Genomic DNA, 22,008 nt, shown 5'->3' with positions numbered 1-22,008 from the left:
CACAATGCTCCATGACCCCTGTCATCACAAAGCTCCATGACACCTGTCATCACAATTCTTCATGCCCCTTGTCATTACAGTTCTCCATGACGCTCGTCATCACAATTATCCATGGTCTTCTAATCACAATGTTCCACCGTCTTGCAATCACAATGCTCCATGACCCTTGAAATCACAATTTTACATGCTCTCGTAATCACATTCTCCATGCACTTGTCATCGCAATGCTTCATGACCCCTGTCATAGCAAGCCTCATGTGCTTTTCATCACAGTGCTTCACGAACTTGTCATCAAAATTCTCAAAAGCCCTTGTCATCACAATGCTCCATGCCCTTTTCATCACAATGCTCCATGACCATTGTCATCACAATGTTCCAAGCCCCAGTCATCAAAATGCTCCATTACCTTTGTCGTCACAATCCTCCATGACAATTGGCATCACAATTCTCCATGCCATTGTCATCACAATGGAACATGACATATGCTATCACAATGAACCCTGACACCTGTCTTCACAATACTCCATGACCTTGTCATCACTATGCTCCATGCCCTTGTCATCACAATGTGCCATGCCGACTGTCATCACAATAATCCATGAAACTTGCCAGACCAATGTTCCATGCCGCTGTCATCACAATGCTCCATTCCCTTGTCATCACAATGTTCTGTGACTCTAGTCATCACAATACTTCATGACATTTTTCATCACAATGATCCATGCCCTCGTCATCACAAGGCTCTGTGAACTTTGTCACCACAATTCTCCATGATCTTTTCATCCCAATGCTCTCTGAGCCTTTTCATAACAACGCTCCATGCCTTTGTCAGCACAATGCTCCATGATCCCTGTTATCACAATGCTCCATGCGCTTATCAGAACAATGCTCCATGACCCATGACATCACAGTGTGCCATGCACTTGTCATCACAATGCTCCCCAAACTTGTCATCACAATGCTCCATAGACATTGTCATCACAAAGCTCCATGCACTTCGAATCAAAATGCTCTCTCACCACTGATATCTCAATTTTCCATCACTAGTCATCACAATACTCCCTCACCCCTATCATCACAATGTTACACGGCCTTGTCATCACAAGGCTCCATGACCCGAGTAATCACAATGCTCCATACCCCTTTTCATCTCAATGCTCCATGAACCCTGTCATCACAACGAACCATGCCCATCATCATAATGCTTCATGCTATTCTCATCACAATGAATTCAAAATGCTCCATGACCTCTGTCATCACAATGCTCCCAACCCTTGTGATCACAATGCTCCATAACACTTGTCATCACAACGCCCCATGAGGCTCGTCATCACAATTATCCATGCACTTCTCATCACAAAGTGCCATGACCTTTGTCATCACAATGCTCAATATAGTTGTCATCACAATGCTCCCTGACACTTGTCGTCAGTATGCTCCTTGAAACCTGTCATGACAAGGCTCCATGCCTTTTTCATGATAATGATCCATGCCTTTTTCATCACAATGCTCCAAGACCCCTGAAATCACAATGCTCCATGCCCTGGTCATCACAAAGCTCCATGACGAATGTCATCAGAATGCTCCTTAGACATCTCTCACAATGCTCCATGCCCTTTTCATCACAATGCTCCAAGACCCCTGTAATCACAATGCTCCATGCCTCTTTACATCAGAATGCTCCATGAGACTTCTCATCACAAGGCTCCATTGTCTTTTCATCACAATGCTCCAGGACTTTTTCATCACAATGCTCGATGACCCCTTTCATCAGAATACTCCATGAATATTTTCAGCTCAATGCTCCATGATCTTCTCATCTCAATGCTCCATGACCCCTGTCATCACTATGCTCCATGCTCCTTGATATCAAAATGATCCATGACCTCTGTCATCACAGTGCTCCAAACCCTTGTGATCACATTGTTCCATAACACTTGTCATCACAACGCTCCATGATGCCTGTCATCACAATACTCCATGCCCTTGTCATCACAATGCTCCATGACCATTGTCATCAGAATGCTCAATACACTTGTCATCACAGTGCTCCCTGACACTTGTCGTCAGAATGCTTCTCGAACCCTGACATGAAGAGGCTGTATGCCTTTTTCATCACAATGCTCCATGCCCTTTTCATCACAATGCTCCACGCCATTGTCATCACAATACTCCACATGCTTGTCATCAGAATGCTTCATGACACTTGTCATCACAATGCTCCATGACGCTTGTCATCACAGTGCTCCATGACACTTGTCATCACAGTGCTCCATGACACTTGTCATCAAAATGCTCCATGCCTTTCTCAGCAAAATGCTTCATGACATTGTCATCATAATGCTCCATGTGCTTGTCATCACAATACTCCATTCCCATCGTCATCAAAATCCTCGGTGAACCTTGGGTTCACATTTCTTCATGCCCTTGTCATTACAATGCTCCATGCTCCTTGAAATCAAAATGATCCATGACCTCTGTCATCACAATGCTACAAACCCTTGTGATCACAATGTTCCATAAGACTTGTCATCACAAGGCTCCATGATGCCTGTCATTTCAATGCTGCATGAACTTTGTCATCACAATGCTAAATACACTTGTCAACACAATGCTCCCTGACACTTATCGTCAGAATGCTCCTTGAACCCTGGAATGAAAAGGCTCCATTCCTTTTTCATAACAATGCTCCATGCCCTTTTCATCACAATGCTCCATGACAGTGTCATCACAATACTCCGCAAGCTTGTCATCAGAATGCTCCATGACCCCTGTCATCACAATGATCCATGACACCTGTCATCAAAATGCTCCATTTCCCTTGTCATTACAGTGCTCCATGACGCTCGTCATCACAAATATCCATGATCTTCTCATAACAATGCTCCACGGTCTTGCGATCACAATGCTCAATGCCCTGGTCATCACAGTGCTCCATGTCCCTTGTCATCACATTTCTCCACGTCCATGTCATCACAATGCTCCATGACACCTGTCATAGCAAGCTCCATGTGCTTTTCATCACAGTGCTTCACGAACTTGTCATCAAAATTCTCAAAAGCCCTTGTCATCTCAATGCTCCATGCCCTTTTCATCACAATGCTCCAAGACCCCTGTAATCACAATGCACCATGCCCCTTTTCTTCAGAAAGCTCCATGAGACTTCTCATCACAAGGCTCCATGGTCTTCTCATCACAATGCTCCAGGACCTTGTCATCACAATGCTCCATGACCCCTTTCATCAGAATACTCCATGAACATTTTCAGCTCAATGCTCCATGATCTTCTCATCACAATGCTCCATGACCCCTGTCATCACTATGCTCCATGCTCCTTGATATCAAAATGATCCATGACCTCTGTCATCACAGTGCTCCAAACCCTTGTGATCACATTGTTCCATAACACTTGTCATCACAATGCTCCATGATGCCTGTCATCACAATACTCCATGCCCTTGTCATCACAATGCTCCATGACCTTTGTCATCACAATGCTCCCTGACATTTGTCTTCAGAATGCTTCTCGAACCCTGTCATGAAGAGGCTGTATGCCTTTTTCATCACAATGCTCCACGCCATTGTCATCACAATACTCCACAAGCTTGTCATCAGAATGCTCCATGACACTTGTCATCACATTTCTCCATGACCCCTGTCATCACAATGCTCCAGGCCCCTTGTCATTAAGTTCTCCATGACGCTCGTCATCACAATTATCCATGGTTTTCTCATCACAATGCTCCACCGTCTTGCCATCACAATGCTCCATGACACTTTAAATCACAATGTTAGATGCACTTGTAATCACATTCTCCATGAACTTGTCATCGCAATGCTCCATGACCCCTGTCATAGCAAGCTCCATGTGCTTTTCATCACAGTGCTTCACAACCTTGTCATCAACATTCTCAAAAGCCCTTGTCATCACAATGCTCCATGCCCTTTTCATCACAATGATCCATGACCATTGTCATCAAAATGCTCCATTACATTTGTCATCACAATCATCCATGACACTTGTCATCACAATGTTCCATGCCGTTGTCATCACAATGCACCATGACATAGGTCATCACAATGCTCCCTGACACCTGACTTCACAATACTCCATAACCTTTTCTTCACAGTGTTCCATGCCCTTGTCATCACAATGTGCAATGCCCACTGTCATCACAATAATCCATGAAATTTTTCAGACCGATGCTCCATGCCCCTGTCATCACAATGATCCATGCACTTGTCATCACAATGCTCCATGACACCTGTCATCACAATGCTCCATGTCTCCAGTCATCACAATGCTTCAAGACTTTGTCATCATAATGGTCCATGCCCTCATCATCACAAGTCTCTGTGACCTTTGTCACCACAATGCTCCATGAATATTTCATCACAATGCTCAGTGACCATTGGCATCACAATGCTCCATTCACTTCTCATGAAAATGCTCTCAACCACTGATATCACAATGTTCCATCACTAGTCATCACCATACTCCTTCACACCTGTCATCACAATGTTCCATGACCCCTATCATCACAATGCTACATGCCATTATCATCACGATGCACCACTCGCTTGTCATCAAAATGCTCCATGACCTTTGTCATCACAAAGCTCCATGACCCTTGGCATCACAGTGCTCCATGCCATTGTCATACAATGCTTCATGAAGCCTCTCATCACATTGCTCCATTCCCTTATCATCGCAAAGCTCCATGACGCTTGTCATCACAATGCTCGATGCCCTTCTCATCACAATGCTCCATGATCTTGTCATTACAATCCTCCATGACCCACGTATCACACTGTTCCGTGTCCTTTTCATCACAATGCTCCATGCCAACTATCATCACAATAATCCATGAAAATTTTCAGACAAATGCTCCATGCCCTTGTCATCACAAAGCTCCATGACGCATGTCATCAGAATGCTCCATGGCCTTCTGATTCACAATGCTCCATGCCCTTGCCATCACAATGCTCCAAGACACCTGTAATCACAATGCTCCATGTCCCTTTTCATCTCAATGATCCAGGAGCCCTGTCATCACACTGCACCATGCCCATCATCATAATGCTTCATGCTATTGTCATCACAATGAAATCAAAATGCTCCATGACCTCTGTCATCACAATGCTCCAAACCCTTGTGATCACAATTTTCCATAACACTTGTCATCACAATGCCCCATGACGCTTGTCTTCACAATTATCCATGGTCTTCTCATCACAATGTTCCATGACCTTTGTCATCACAATGCTCAATACACTTGTCATCACAATGCTCCCAGACTCTTGCCATCAGTATGCTCCTTGAACACTGTCATGACAAGGCTCCATGCCTTTTTCATTACAATGATCCATGCCTTTTTCATCACAATGCTCCAAGACCCGTGTAATCACAATGCTCCTTGCCGTGGTCATCACAATGCTCCATGACACATGTCATCAGAATGCTCCTTGGACATCTCTCACAATGCTCCATGCCCTTGTAATTACAATGCTCCAAGACCCCTGTGATCACAATGCTCCATGCCCCTTTTCATCAGAATGCTCCATGAGACTTCTCATCACAAGGCTCCATGGTCTTCTCATCAGAGTGCTCCAGGACCTTGTCATCACAATGCTCCATGACCCATTTCATCAGAATACTCCATGAATATTTTCAGCTCAATGCTCCATGATCTTCTCATTACAATGCTCCATGACCCCTGTCATCACAATGCTCCATGCTCCTTGATATCAAAATAATCCATGACCTCTGTCATCACAGTGCTCCAAACCCTTGTGATCACATTGTTCCATAACACTTGTCATCACAACGCTCCATGATACCTGTCATCACAATACTCCATGCCCTTGTCATCACAATGCTCCATGACCTTTGTCATCACAATGCTCAATACACTTGTCATCACAATGCTCCCTGACACTTGTCGTCAGAATGCTTCTCGAACCCTGTCATGGAAAGGCTCTACGCCTTTTTCATCACAATGCTCCATGCCCTTTTCATCACAATGCTCCATGCCATTGTCATCACAATACTCCACAAGCTTGTCATCAGAATGCTCCATGACCCTTGTCATCACAATGCTCCATGACCCCAGTCATCACAAACTCAATGACACCTGTCATCACAATTATCCAGGCCCCTTGTCATTACAGTTCTCCATGACGCTCGTCATCACAATTATCCATTGTCTTCTAATCACAATGTTAAACCGTCTTGCAATCACAATGCTCCATGACCCTTGAAATCACAATGTTACATGTTCTTGTAATCACATTCTACATGCACTTGTCATCGCAATGCTCCATGACCCCTGTCATAGCAAGCCTCATGTGCTTTTCATCACAGTGCTTCACGAACTTGTCATCAAAATTCTCAAAAGCCCTTGTCATCACAATGCTCCATGCCCTTTTCATCACAATGCTCCATGACCATTGTCATCACAATGCTCCAAGCCCTTGTCATCACAATGCTCCATTACCTTTGTCGTCACAATCCTCCATGACAATTGGCATCACAATTCTCCATGCCATTGTCATCAAAATGGAACATGACATATGCCATCACAGTGAACCCTGACACCTGTCTTCACAATACTCCATGACCTTGTCATCACTATGCTCCATGCCCTTGTCATCACAATGAGCCGTGCCGACTGTCATCACAATAATCCATGAAACTTGCCAGACCAATGTTCCATGCCACTGTCATCACAATGCTCCATTCCCTTGTCATCACAATGCTCTGTGACTCCAGTCTTCACAATACTTCATGACATTTTTCATCACAATGATCCATGCCCTCGTCATCACAAGGCTCTGTGAACTTTGTCACCACAATTCTCCATGATCTTTTCATCCCAATGCTCTCTGAGCCTTGTCATAACAACGCTCCATGCCTTTGTCAGCACAATGCTCCATGAACCTTGTTATCCCAATGCTCCATGCGCTTGTCAGAACAATGCTCCATGACCCATGTCATCACAGTGTGCCATCCAATTGTCATCACAATGCTCCCCAAACTTGTCATCACAATGCCCCATAAACATTGTCATCACAAAGCTCCATGCACTTCGAATCACAATGCTCTCTCACCACTGATATCTCAATTTTCCATCACTAGTCATCACAATACTCCCTCACCCCTGTCATCACAATGATACACGGCCTTGTCATCACAAGGCTCCATGACCCGAGTAATCACAATGCTCCATACCCCTTTTCATCTCAATGCTCCATGAACCCTGTCATCACAACGTACCATGCCCATCATCATAATGCTTCATGCTATTGTCATCACAATGAAATCAAAATTCTCCATGACCTCTGTCATCACAATGCTCCCAACCCTTGTGATCCCAATGCTCCATAACACTTGTCATCACAACGCCCCATGAGGCTCGTCATCACAATTATCCATGCACTTCTCATCACAATGTGCCATGACCATTGTCATCACAATGCTCAATACACTTGTCATCACAATGCTCCCTGACACTTGTCGTCAGTATGCTCCTTGAACCCTGTCATGACAAGGCTCCATGCCTTTTTCATGATAATGCCTTTTTCATCACAATGCTCCAAGACCCCTGTAATCACAATGCTCCATGCCCCTTTTCATCAGAATGCTCCATGAGACTTCTCATCACAAGGCTCCATGGTCTTCTCATCACAATGCTCCAGGACCTTGTCATCACAATGCTCCATGACACCTTTCATCAGAATACTCCATGAACATTTTCAGCTGAATGCTCCATGATCTTCTCATAACAATGCTCCATGACCCCTGTCTTCACTATGCTCCATGCTCCTTGATATCAAAATGATCCATGACCTCTGTCATCACAGTGTTCCAAACCCTTGTGATCACATTGTTCCATAACACTTGTCATCACAACGCTCCATGATGCCTGTCATCACAATATTCCATGCCCTTGTCATCACAATGCTCCATGACCTTTGTCATCACAATGCTCAATACACTTGTCATCACAATGCTCCCTGACACTTGTCATCAGAATGCTTCTCGAACCCTGTCATGAAGAGGCTGTATGCCTTTTTCATCACAATGCTCCATGCCCTTTTCATCACAATGCTCCACGCCATTGTCATCACAATACTCCACAAGCTTGTCATCAGAATGCTCCATGACACTTGTCATCACAATTCTCCATGACCCCTGTCGACACAGTGCTCCAGGCCCCTTGTCATTACAGTTCTCCATGACGCTCGTCATCACAATTATCCATGGTCTTCTCATCAAAATGCTCCACCGTCTTGCCATCACAATGCTCCATGACACTTCAAATCACAATGTTACATGCTCTTGTAATCACATTCTCCATGCACTTGTCATCGCAATGCTCCATGACCCCTGTCATAGCAAGCTCCATGTGCTTTTCATCACAGTGCTTCACGAACTTGTCATCAAAATTCTCAAAAGCCCTTGTCATCACAAAGCTCCCTGCCCTTTTCATCACAATGATCCATGACCATTGTCATCAAAATGCTCCATTACATTTGTTATCACAGTCATCCATGACACTTGTCATCACAATGCTCCATGCCATTGTCATAACAATGCACCGTGACATAGGTCATCACAATGCTCCCTGACACCTGACTTCACAATACTCCATAACCTTTTCTTCACAGTGCTCCATGCCCTTGTCATCACAATGTGCAATGCCCACTCTCATCACAATAATCCATGAAATTTTTCAGACCGATGCTCCATGCCCCTGCCATCACAATGATCCATTCCCTTGTCATCACAATGCTCTGTGACTCCAGTAATCACAATACTTCATGACATTTTTCATCACAATGATCCATGCCCTCATCATCACAAGGCTCTGTGAACTTTGTCAACACAATTCTCCATGATCTTTTCATCCCAATGCTCTCTGAGCCTTGTCATAACAACGCTCCATGCCTTTGTCAGCACAATGCTCCTTGAACCTTGTTATCCCAATGCTCCATGCGCTTGTCAGAACAATGCTCCATGACCCATGTCATCACAGTGTGCCATCCAATTGTCATCACAATGCTCCCCAAACTTGTCATCACAATGCCCCATACACATTGTCATCACAAAGCTCCATGCACTTCGAATCACAATGCTCTCTCACCACTGATATCTCAATTTTCCATCACTAGTCATCACAATACTCCCTCACCCCTGTCATCACAATGATACACGGCCTTGTCATCACAAGGCTCCATGACCCGAGTAATCACAATGCTCCATACCCCTTTTCATCTCAATACTCCATGAACCCTGTCATCACAACGTACCATGCCCATCATCATAATGCTTCATGCTATTGTCATCACAATGAAATCAAAATGCTCCATGACCTCTGTCATCACAATGCTCCCAACCCTTTTGATCCCAATGCTCCATAACACTTGTCATCACAATGCCCCATGAGGCTCGTCATCACAATTATCCATGCACTTCTCATCACAATGTGCCATGACCATTGTCATCACAATGCTCAATACACTTGTCATCACAATGCTCCCTGACACTTGTCGTCAGTATGCTCCTTGAACCCTGTCATGACAAGGCTCCATGCCTTTTTCATCACAATGCTCCAAGCCCTTGTCATCACAATGCTCCATGACCCATGTCATCACAGTGCTCCGTGACTCCAGTCATCGCAATGATTCATGACCTTTCTCATCACAATGGTACATGCCCTCGTCACACAAGGCTCTGTGATCCTTGTCACCACAGCGCTCCATGAAATTGTCATCACAATACTCTTTGTCCCTGTCATCACAATGCTCCATGTCTTTGTCAGCACATTGCTCCATGACACTTGTCATCAAAATGCTCCATGCGCTCGTGAGCACAATGCTCCATGACACATGTCATCACAATGTGCCATGCTCTTTTCATCACAATGCTCCACATCCTTTTCATCGCTATGCTCCATAAAAGTTGTCCTCACAATGCTCCATGCTCTTCTCATCAAAATGCTCTCTCACCACATATATCACAATGTTCCATCACTAGTCATCACAATACTCGCTCACCACTGTCATCACAATGTTCCATGACCACTGTCATCACAGTGCTACATGCCCTTATCATCACAATGCTCCATGAACCCTGACATCACAATGTTCCATAACCCCTGTCACAAAATGCTCCATGACCCATTTCATCACAATGCTTCATGACCCCTGACATCACAATGTTCCATGACACTTTTATTCAAATTGCTCAATAACCCTGTCATCACAGTGCTCCCTGCCCTTCTCATCACAATGCACCACACCCTTGTCATCAAAATGCCCCATGACATTTCTCATCGCAAAGCTCCATGACCCTTGGCATCACAATGATTCAGACCGTTGCCATCACAATGCTCAATGAAATATCTCATGACATTGTTCCATGCCCTTGTCATCACAATGCTCCATTACACCTGTCATAACAATGCTCCATGACCCCTACCTTCACAATGTTCCACGGCCTTGTCATCACAAGGCTCCATGACCCTTGTCATCACAATGCTCCAAGACCTCTGTAATCACAATTCTCCATGCCACTTTTGATCTCAATGCTCCATGAACACTGTCATCACAATGCACCAGGCCCATCATCATAATGATTCATGCTATTGTCATCACAATGAAATCAAAATGCTCCATGTGCTCTGTCATCACAATGCTCCAAACCCTTCTGATCACAATGTTCTATAATACTTGTCATCACATGCCCCATGACACTCGTCATCACAATTATGCAAGGTCTTCTCATCACAATGCTCCATGACCTTTGTCATCACAATGCTCAATACACTTGGCATCACAATGCTCGCTGACACTTGTCATCAGTATGCTCCTTGAACCCTGTCATGACAAGGCTCCATCCCTTTTTCATCACAATGATCCATTCCCTTTTCATCACAATGCTCCAAGACCCCGGTTATCACAATGCTCCGTGACTCCAGTCATCACAATGCTTCACGACCTTTGTCATCACAATGGTCCATGACCTGGTCACACAAAGCTCTTGACATTTGTCACCACAATGCTCCATGAAATTTTTATCACAATGCTCTGTGACACTTGTCATCACAAAGCTCCATGCCTTTGTCAGCACAATGCTCCATGACCCTTGTCATCACAATGCTCGATGCGCATGTCAGCACAATGCTCCATAACCGATGTCATCACAATGTGCCATGCACTTGTCATCACAATGCTCCAAATCCTTGTCATCAAAATGCTCCATAAACTTTGTCATCACAGTGCTCCTTGCACTTCTCCTAAAAATGCCTTCTCACCACTGATATCACAATGTTCCATCACTAGTCATCACAATACTCCCTCACCCCGTCATCACAATATTCCATGACCCCTGTAATCACAATTCTCCATGCCCTTGTACTCACAACGCTCCATGACGCATGTCATCAGAATGCCCCATGGCCTTCTCATCACAATGCTCCATGCCCTTGTCATCACAATGCTCCAACACCCCTGTAATCACAATGATCCATGCCCCTTTTCATCTCAATGCTCCATGAACCCTGCCATCACAATGTTCCATAACCCCTGTCACAAAATGCTCCATGACCCATTTCATCACAATGCTTCATGACCCCTGACATCACAATGTTGCATGACACTTTTATTCAAATTGGTCCATAACCCTGTCATCAAAATGCTCCATGACCTTTGTCATCACAAAGCTCCATGACACTTGGCATCACAATGCTCCATGCCATTTCATCACAATGTTACATGAAACCTCTCATCACATTGCTCCATGCCCTTGTCACCAGAATGCTCCATGACGCTTGTCATTACAATGCTCAATACACTTCTCATCACAATGCTCCATGCCCTTGTCATTACAATCCTCCATGACACATGTCTCACAGTGTTCCGTGCCCTAGTCATCACAATGTTCCATGCCGAATCTCATCACAATAATCCATGAAATTTTCAGACAAATGTTCCATGCACTTGTCATCACAATGCTCCATTACCCCTGTCATAACAATGCTACATGCCCTTGTCATCACAAAGAGCCATGACACATGTCATCAGAATGCTCCATGGACTTCTCATCACAATGCTCCATGCCCTTATCATCACAATGCTCCAAGACCCCTGTAATCACAATGCTCCATGCCCCTCTTCATCAGAATGCTCCATGAGACTTGTAATCACAAGGCTCCATGGTCTTCTCATCACACTGCTCCAGGACCTTGTCATCACAGTGCTCCATTCCCTTGTCATCACAATGCTCCTTGAACCCTGTCATCACAATACTCCATGAACATTTTCAGCCCAATGCTCCATGATCTTCTCATCACAATGCTCCATGACCCCTCTCATCACAATGCTCCATGACACCTGTCATCACAATGCTCCATGCCCTTTGTCATTACAGTGATCCATGACGCTCTTCATCATAATTATCCATGGTCTTTTCATCACAATGCTCCACGGTCTTGCTATCACAATTCTCCATTCCCTGTTCATCACAATGCTCCATGTCCCATGTCATTACAATTCTCCACGTCCTTGTCATCACAGTGCTTCTTGACACTTCTCATCACAATGTTACATGATATTGTCATCACAATTCTCCATGCACTTGTCATGGCAATGCTCTATGACCCCTGTCATAGCAAGCTCCATGTGCTTGTCATCACAATGCTTCACGACGTTGTCATCAAAATTCTCAATGGCCCTTGTCATCACAATGCTCCATGCCCTTGTCATCACAATGCTCCATGACCCTTGTCATCACAATGCTCCCTGCACTTCTCATCACAATGCACCACGGCCTTGTCATCAAAATGCTCCATGACATTTGTCATCACAAAGCTCCATGACTAATGGCATCACAATGCTCCATGCCATTATCATCAAATGCTCCTTGAACCCTCTCATCAAATTGCTCCATGCCCTTGTCATCACAAAGCTCCATGACGCTTGTCATCACAATGCTCGATTCCCTTCTCATCACAATGTTCCATGCCCTTATCATTACAATCCTCCATGACCTATGTATCATAGTGTTCCGTGCCCTTGTCATCACAATGCTCCATGCCCACTCTCATCACAATAATCCATGAAACATTTCAGACCAATGCTCCATGCCCTTGTCATCACAATGCTCCATTACTCCTGTCATTATAATGCTCCATGACACCTGCCATCACAAGGTTCCATGGCCTTGTCATCACAAGCCTCCATGACCCTTGTCATCACAAAGCTCCAAGACCCCTCTAATCACAATGCTCCATGTCTTTGTCATCACAAAGCTCCATGATGCATGTCATCAGAATGCTCCATGGCCTTCTCATGACAATGCTCCATGCCCTTGTTATCACAATGCTCCAACACCCCTGTAATCACAATGCTCCATTCCCCTTTTCATCTCAATGCTCCATGAACCCTGTCATCACAATGCACCATGCCCATCATCAAAATGCTTCATGCTATTGTCATCACAATGAAATCAAAATGCTCCATGACCTCTGTCATCACAATGCTCCAAAACCTTGTGATCACAATGTTCCATAACACTTGTCATCACAATGCCCCATGACGCTGGTCATTACAATTATCCATGGTCTTCTCATCACAATGCTCCATGACCTTTGTCATCACAATGCTCAATACACTTGCCATCACAATGCTCCCTGACACTTGTCGTCAGTATGCTCCTTGAACCCTGTCATGACAAGGCTCCATGCATTTTTCATCACAATGATCCATGCCCTTTTCATCATAATGCTCCAAGACCCCTGTAATCACAATGCTCCATGTCCTTTTCATCACAAAGCTCCATGATGCATGTCATCAGAATGCTCCATGGCCTACTCATCACAATGCTCCATGCCCTGTTCTTCACAATGCTACAAAACCCCTCTAATCACAATGCTCCATGAACCTTTTTTTCAGTATGCTCCATGACAGTTGTCATCACAAGGCGCCATGGCCCTCTCATCACAATGCTCCAGGACCTTCTCATCGCATTGCTCCATTCCCTTCTCATCACAATGCTCCATGACCCCTGTCATCACAGTACTCCATGAATATTTTCAGCCCAATGCTCCATGACCTTCTCTTCACAATGCTCCATGACCCATGTCATCAGTATGCTACATGACACCAGTCATCAAAATGATCCATGCCACTTGTCATTAGAATATTCCATGCGCTTGTCATCCCCATGCTCCATGACCCCTGTAATCACAATGGTCCTTGACGCTTGTCGTCACAGAGCTCCATGACACTTGTCATCACGGTGCTCCATGCCTTTTTCAGCAAAATGCTACATGACCTTGTCATCACAATGCTCCATGCACTTGTCCTCACAATTCTCCATTACCAGTGACATCACAATCCTCCATGAACCTCGGGATCACATTGCTTCATGCCCTTGTCATCACAATGCTCCATGATTCTTGAAATCAAAATGATCCATGACCTCTGTCATAACAATGCTCCAAACACTTGTGATCACCATGTTCCATAACACTTGTCATCACAACGCTCCATGATGCCTGCCATCACAATAGTCCATGCCTTTGTATTCACAATGTTCCATGAACTTTGTCATCACAATGCTCAATACACCTGTCATCACAATGCTCCCTGACACTTTTCTTCAGAAGGCTCCTAAACCCTGTCATGAAAAGGCTCCATGCCGTTTTCATCACAATGCTCCATGCCCTTTTTCTCACAATGCTCCATGCAATTGTCATCACAATACTCCACAAGCTTGTCATCAGAATGCTCCAAGACCCTTGTCATCACAATGCTCCATGATCCCTGTCATCACAATGCTCCATGACACCTGTCATCACAATGCTCCATGCCCCCTTGTCATTACAGTGCTCCATGACGCTCGTCATCACAAATATCCATGATCTTCTCATCACAATTCTCCACGGTCTTTCCATCACAATGCTCCATGACACTTCTCATCACAATGTTACATGCTCTTGTCATCACAATTCTCCATGCACTTGTCATCGCAATGCTCCATGACCCCTGTCATAGCAAGCTCCATGTGATTTTCATCACAATGCTTCACGAACTTCTCATCAGAATTCTCAATGGCCCTTGTCATCACAATCCTCCATGCCCTTGTCATCAAAATGCTCCATGACCCTTGTCCTCACAATGCTCCAAACCCCTGTCATCACAATGCTCCATTAATTTTGTCATCACATTCCTCCATGACACTTGGCATCACAATGTTCCATGCCATTGTCATCAAAATTGACCATGACATATGTCATCACAATGCTCCCTGACCCCTGTCTTCACAGTACTCCATGATCTTCTCATCACAATGCTCCATGACCTTGTCATCAGAATGTGCCATGCCCACTGTCATCACAATAAACCATGAAACTTGTCAGAACAATGCACCATGCCCCTGTCATCACAATGCTCCATACCCTTGTCATCACAATGCTCTGTGACACCAGTCATCACAATGATTCATGACCTTTTTCATCACAATGCTCCATGCCCGCGTCATCACAAGGCTCTGTGACCATTGTCACCACAATGCTCCATGAATTTTTCATCACAATGCTCTGAGATCGTTGTCATCACAATGTTCCATGCATTTGTCAGCACAATGCCCCATGACCCTTGTCTTCACAATGCTCCATTCGGTTCTCAGCACAATGCTCCATGATCCATGTCATCAAAATGCGCCATGCACTTGTCATCACAATTCTCCACAGCCTTGTCATCACAATGCTCCATAAATCTTGTCATCACAATGCCCCATAAACTTTGTTATCACAATGCTCCATGCACTTCTCATCAAAATGCTCTCTCAGCACTGATATCACAATGTTCCATCACTAGTCATCACAGTACTCCCTCACCACTGTCATCACAATTTTGCATGACCTCTGTCATCACAATGCTACATGCCCTTATCATCACAATGCTCCATGACCCCTGACATCAAAATGTTCCATATCCTCTGTCATCAAAATGCTCCATCACCCTGTTCATCACAACGCTCCAAGACCCCTGAAATCACAATGTTCCATAACCACTGTCATCAAAATATTCCATGACACTTTTCATCAAATTGCTCCATGACCCTGTCATCAAAATGCACCATGTCCATCGTCATCATGCTTCATGCTATTGTCATCAAAATGAAATCAATATGCTCCATGACCTCTCTCATCAAAATGCTCCGAAACCTTGTGATCACAATGTTCCATAACCATTGTCATAACAATGCACCATGACATAGGTCATCACAATACTCCCTGACACCTGACTTCACAGTACTCCATGACCTTTTCTTCACAGAGCTCCATGCCCTTGTCATCACAATGCGCAATGCCCACTGTCATCACAATAATCCATGAATTTTTCAGACCGATGCTCCATGCCCCTGTCATCACAATGCTCCATGCTCTTGTCACCACAATGCTCCATGACACCTGTCATCACAATGCTCCGTGACTCCAGTCATCACAATGCTTCAAGACTTTGTCATCACAATGGTCCATGCTCTCATCATCACAAGTCTCTGTGACCTTTGTCACCACATGTGCTCCATGAACTTTTCATCACAATGCTCTGTGACCCTTGGCATCACAATGCTCCATGCCTTTGTCAGCACAATGTTCCATGACACTTGTCATCACAATGCTCCATGAGCTTGTCACCACAATGCTCCTTGACAGATGTAATCACAATGTGCCATGGTGTTGTCATCACAATGCTCCACATTCTTGTCATCACAATGCTCCATAATCATTGTCATCACAATGCTCCATGCACTTCTCCTCAAAATGCCTTCTCACCACTGATATCACAATGTTCCATCACTAGTCATCACAATACTCCCTCACCCCTGTCATCACAATATTCCATGACCCCTGTAATCACAATGCTCCATGCCCTTGTCATTACAAAGCTCCATGACGCATGTCAGCAAAATGCTCCATGGCCTTCTCCTCACAATGCTCCATGCCCTTGTCATCACAATGCTCCAACACCCCTGTAAACACAATGCTCCATGCCCCTTTTCATCTCAATGCTCCATGAACCCTGTCATCACAATGCACCGTGCCCATCACCATAATATTTCATGGTATTGTCATCACAATGAAATCAAACTGCTCAATGACCTCTGTCATCACAATGCAACAAACACTTCTGATCACAATGTTCCATAACACTTGTCATCACAATGCCCCATGACGCTGATCATCACAATGATCCATGCCCTTTTCATAACAATGCTCCAAGACCCCTGTAATCACAATGCTCCATGTCCTTATCATCACAAAACTCCATGACTCATGTCATCAAAATGCTCCATTGTCTTCTCATCACAATGCCCCTTGCCCTTGTCATCGCAATGCTCCAATACCCATGTAATCACAATGCTTCATGAACATTTTCATCAGAATGCTCCATGACCCTTTTCATCAAAATGCTCCATGACCACTGACATCACAATGTTCAATAACCCCTGTCATAAAAATGTTCCATGACACTTTTCATCAGTTTGCTCCAAGACCCCGTCATCACAATGCTCCCTGCCCTTCTCATCATAATGCACCACGATCTTGTCATCAAAATTCTCCATGACCTTTGTCATCAAAAAGCTCCATGACCCTTGGCAACGCAATGCTCCATGCCATTTCATCACAATGCTACATGAAACCTCTCATCACATTGTTCCATGCACTTGTCAGCCCAATGCTCCATGACGCTTGTCATCACAATGCTCTATACTCTTCTCATCAGAATGCTCCATGCCCTTGTCAATACAATCCTCCATGACACGTGTATCACAGTGTTCCGTGCCCTAGTCATCACAGTGCTGCATGCTGAATCTCATCACAATAATCCATGAAATTTTCATACCAATGTTCCATGCCCTTGTCATCACAATGCTCCATTACCCTTGTCATAACAATGCTCCATGACCCCTGCCATCACAATGTTCCACGGCCTTGTTATACAAGGCTCCATGACCCTTGTCATCACGATGCTCCAAGACCCCTGTAATCACAATGCTCCATGCCCTTATCGTCACAAAGATCCATGACACATGTCATCAGAATTCTCCATGGCCTTCTCATCACAATGCTCCATGCCCTTGTAATCACAATGCTCCAAGACCCCTGTAATCACAATGCTCCATGCCCCTATTCATCAGAATGCTCCATGAGAGTTGTCATCTCAAGACTCCATGGTTTTCTCATCACACTGCTCCAGGACCTTGTCATCACAATGCTCCTTTCCCTTGTCATCACAATGCTTCATGACCCTTGTCATCACAATGCTCCGTGACTCCAGTCATCACAATGCTTCATGACCTTTGTCATCACAATTGTCCATGCCCTCGTCACACAAGGCTCTGTGACCTTTGTCAACACAATGCTCCATGCCCTTGTCATCACAATGCTCCATGCCCACTGTCATCACAATAATCCATGAAACTTGTCAGACAAATGGTCCATGCCCTCGTCACACAAGGCTCTGTGATTATTGTCATCACAATGCTCCATTAACTTTTCATCACAATGCTCTGTGTCCCTTGTTATAACAATGCTCCATGGCTTTGTCAGCACAATGCTCCATAAAATTTGTCATCAAAATGCTCCATGCGCCTTTCAGCACAGTGCTACATGATCCCTGTCATCACAAACCTCCGTGACTCCAGTCATCACAATGTTCCATGACATATGTCATCACAGTGGTCGAGGCCCTCTTCACACAAGGCTCTGTGACCTTTGTCACCACAATGCTCCATGCCCTTGTCATCACAGTGCTCCATGCCAACTGTCATCACAATAATCCATGAAACTTGTCAGACCGATGTTCCATGACCCTGTCAACACATTGCTCCATTCCCTTGTCATCACAATGCTCCATGACCCCTTTCATCACAATGCTCCGTGACTCCAGTCATCACAATGCTCCATGACATTTGTCATCACAGTGGTCGATGCCCTCTTCACACAAGGCTCTGTGACCTTTGTCACCACAATGCTCCATGCCCTTGTCATCACAATGCTCCATGCCAACTGTCATCACAATAATCCATGAAACTTGTCAGACCAATGTTCCATGACCCTGTCATCACATTGCTCCATGCCCTTGTCATCACAATGCTCCATGACCCCTTTCATCACAATGCTCCGTGACTCCAGTCATCACAATGCTTCATGACCTATCTCATCACTATGGTCCATGCCCTCGTCACACAAGGCTCTGTGAAATTTTTCACCACAATGCTCCATGAATATTTCATCACAATGCTCTGTGTCCCTTGTGATCAAAATGCTTCATGCCCTTCTCAACACAATGCTCCATGACCTTGTCATTACAATACTCCATGACCCATGTATCACAGTGTTCCATGCCCTTGTCATCACATTGCTCCATGCCCTATCTCTTCACAATAATCCGTAAAACTTTTCAGACCGAAGCTCCATGCCCTTGTAATCACAATGCTCCCTGTCCTTCTCATCTCAATGCACCATGCCCTTGTCGTCAAAATGCCCCATGACATTTGTCATCACAAAGCTCCATGCCATTGTCAACACAATGCTCAATGAAATCTCTCATCACATTGCTCCATGCCCTTGTCATCACAATGCTCCATTACACCTGTCATAACAATGCTCCATGACCCCTGCCATCACAATGTTCCATGGCCTTGTCATCGCAAGACTCCATGACCCTTGTCATCACAATGCTCCAAGACCTATGTAATCACAATTCTCCATGCCACTTTTCATCTCAGTGCTCCATGAACCCTGTCATCACAATGCACCATGCCCATTATCATAATGATTCATGCTATTGTCATCAAAATGAAATTAAAATGCTCCATGACCTCTGTCATAATAATGCTCCAAACCATTCTGATCACAATGTTCCATAACACTTGTCATCACAATGCCCCATGAAGCTGGTCATCACAATTATCCATGGACTTCTTATCACAATGCTCCATGATCTTTGTCATCACAATGCTCAATACACTTATCATCACAATGCCCCCTGACAGTTGTCATCAGTATGCTCCTTGAACCCTGTCATGACACGGCTCCATGCATTTTTCATCACAATGATCCATTCCCTTTTCATCACAATGATCCAAGACCCCTGTAATCACAATGCTCCATGCCCTTGTCATCACAAAGCTCCATGACGCATGTCATCAGAATGCTCCATTGCTTTCTCATCACAATACTCCATGCCCTTGTCATCACAAAGCTTCAAAACCCCTGCAATCTCAATGCTCCATGGACCATTTCATCAGTATGTTCCATGAACCTTGTCATCACGAGGCTACATGGCCCTCTCATCACAATGCTCCACGACCTTCTCATCACATTGCTCCATTCCCTTCTCATGACAATGCTCCATGAACCCTGTCATCACAGTACTCCATGAACATTTTCAGCCAAATGCTCCATGACCTTCTCATCACAAAGCTCCATGAACCATGTCATCACAATGCTACATGACCACAGTCATCAAAATGATCCATGCCACTTGTCATCAGAATGTTCCATGTGCTTGCCATCCCAATGCTCCATGACCCCTGTAATCAAAATGCTCCTTGACGCTTGTCGTCACAGAGCTCCATGACCCTTGTCATCACAATTCTCCAAGACCCCTGTAATCAAAATGCTCCATGCCTTTGTCGTCACAAAGATTCATGACGCATGTCATCAGAATGCTCCGTGGCCTTCTCATCACAATGCTCCATGCCCTTGTCATCACAATGCTCCAAGACCCCTCTAATCACAATGCTCCATGCCCCTTGTCATTACAGTGCTCCATGACGCTCGTCATCACAATTATCCGTGATCTTCTCATCACAATGCTCCACGGTCTTGCCATCACAATGCTCCATGCCCTGGTCATCACAATGCTCCATGTCCCATGTCATCACAATTCTCCATGTCCTTGTCATCACAATGCTCCATGACACTTCTTACCACAATGTTACATGATCTTTTCATCACAATTCTCCATGCACTTGTCATCGCAATGCTCTCTGACCCCTGTCATAGCAAGCTCCATGCGCTTGTCATCACAATGCTCCACGGTCTTGCCATCACAATGCTCCATGCCCTGGTCATCACAATGCTCCATGTCCCATGTCATCACAATGCTCCATGCCCTTGTCATTACAATCCTCCATGACACATGTATCACAGTGTTCCGTGCCTTAGTCATCACAATGCTCCATGCCGAATCTCATCACAATAATCCATGAAATTTTCAGACCAATGTTCCATGCCCTTGTCATCACAATGCCCCATTATCCCTGTCATAACAATGCTCCATGACACCTGCCATCACAATGATCCATGGCCTTGTCATCCAAGGTTACATGACCCTTGTCATCACATTGCTCCAAGACCCCTGTAATAACAATTCTCTATGCCCTTGTCATCACAAAGATCCTTGACGCATGTCATCAAAATGCTCCATGGCCTTCTCATCAGAATGCTCCATGCACTTGTCATCACATGCTCCAAGACCCCTGTAATCACAATGCTCCATGCCCTTCTCATCACAATGCACCACGCCCTTGTCATCAAAATGCTCCATGACCTTTATCATCACAAATGTCCATGAACCTTGCATCACAATGCTCCATTCCTTTCTCATCACAGTGCTCCATGAACCCTCTCATCACATCGCTCCATGCACTTTTCATCCCAAATCTCCATGACGCTTGTCATCACCATACTCGATGCCCTTCTCATCACAATGCTCCTTGCCATTGACATTACAATCCTGCATGATCTATGTATCACAGTGTTCCGTGCCCTTGTCATCAGAATGCTCCATGCCCACTCTCATCACAATAATCCATGAAAATTTTCAGACCAATGCCCCATGCACTTGTCATCCCAATACTCCATTACCCCTGTCAAAACAATGCTCCATGACCAATGCCATCACAAAGTTCAACGGCCTTGT

The sequence above is a fragment of the Hyperoodon ampullatus genome (genome assembly GCF_949752795.1).
Source record: "Hyperoodon ampullatus genome assembly, chromosome: X".
NCBI lineage: Eukaryota > Metazoa > Chordata > Mammalia > Artiodactyla > Ziphiidae > Hyperoodon > Hyperoodon ampullatus.
This window is presented reverse-complemented; position numbering follows the sequence as displayed.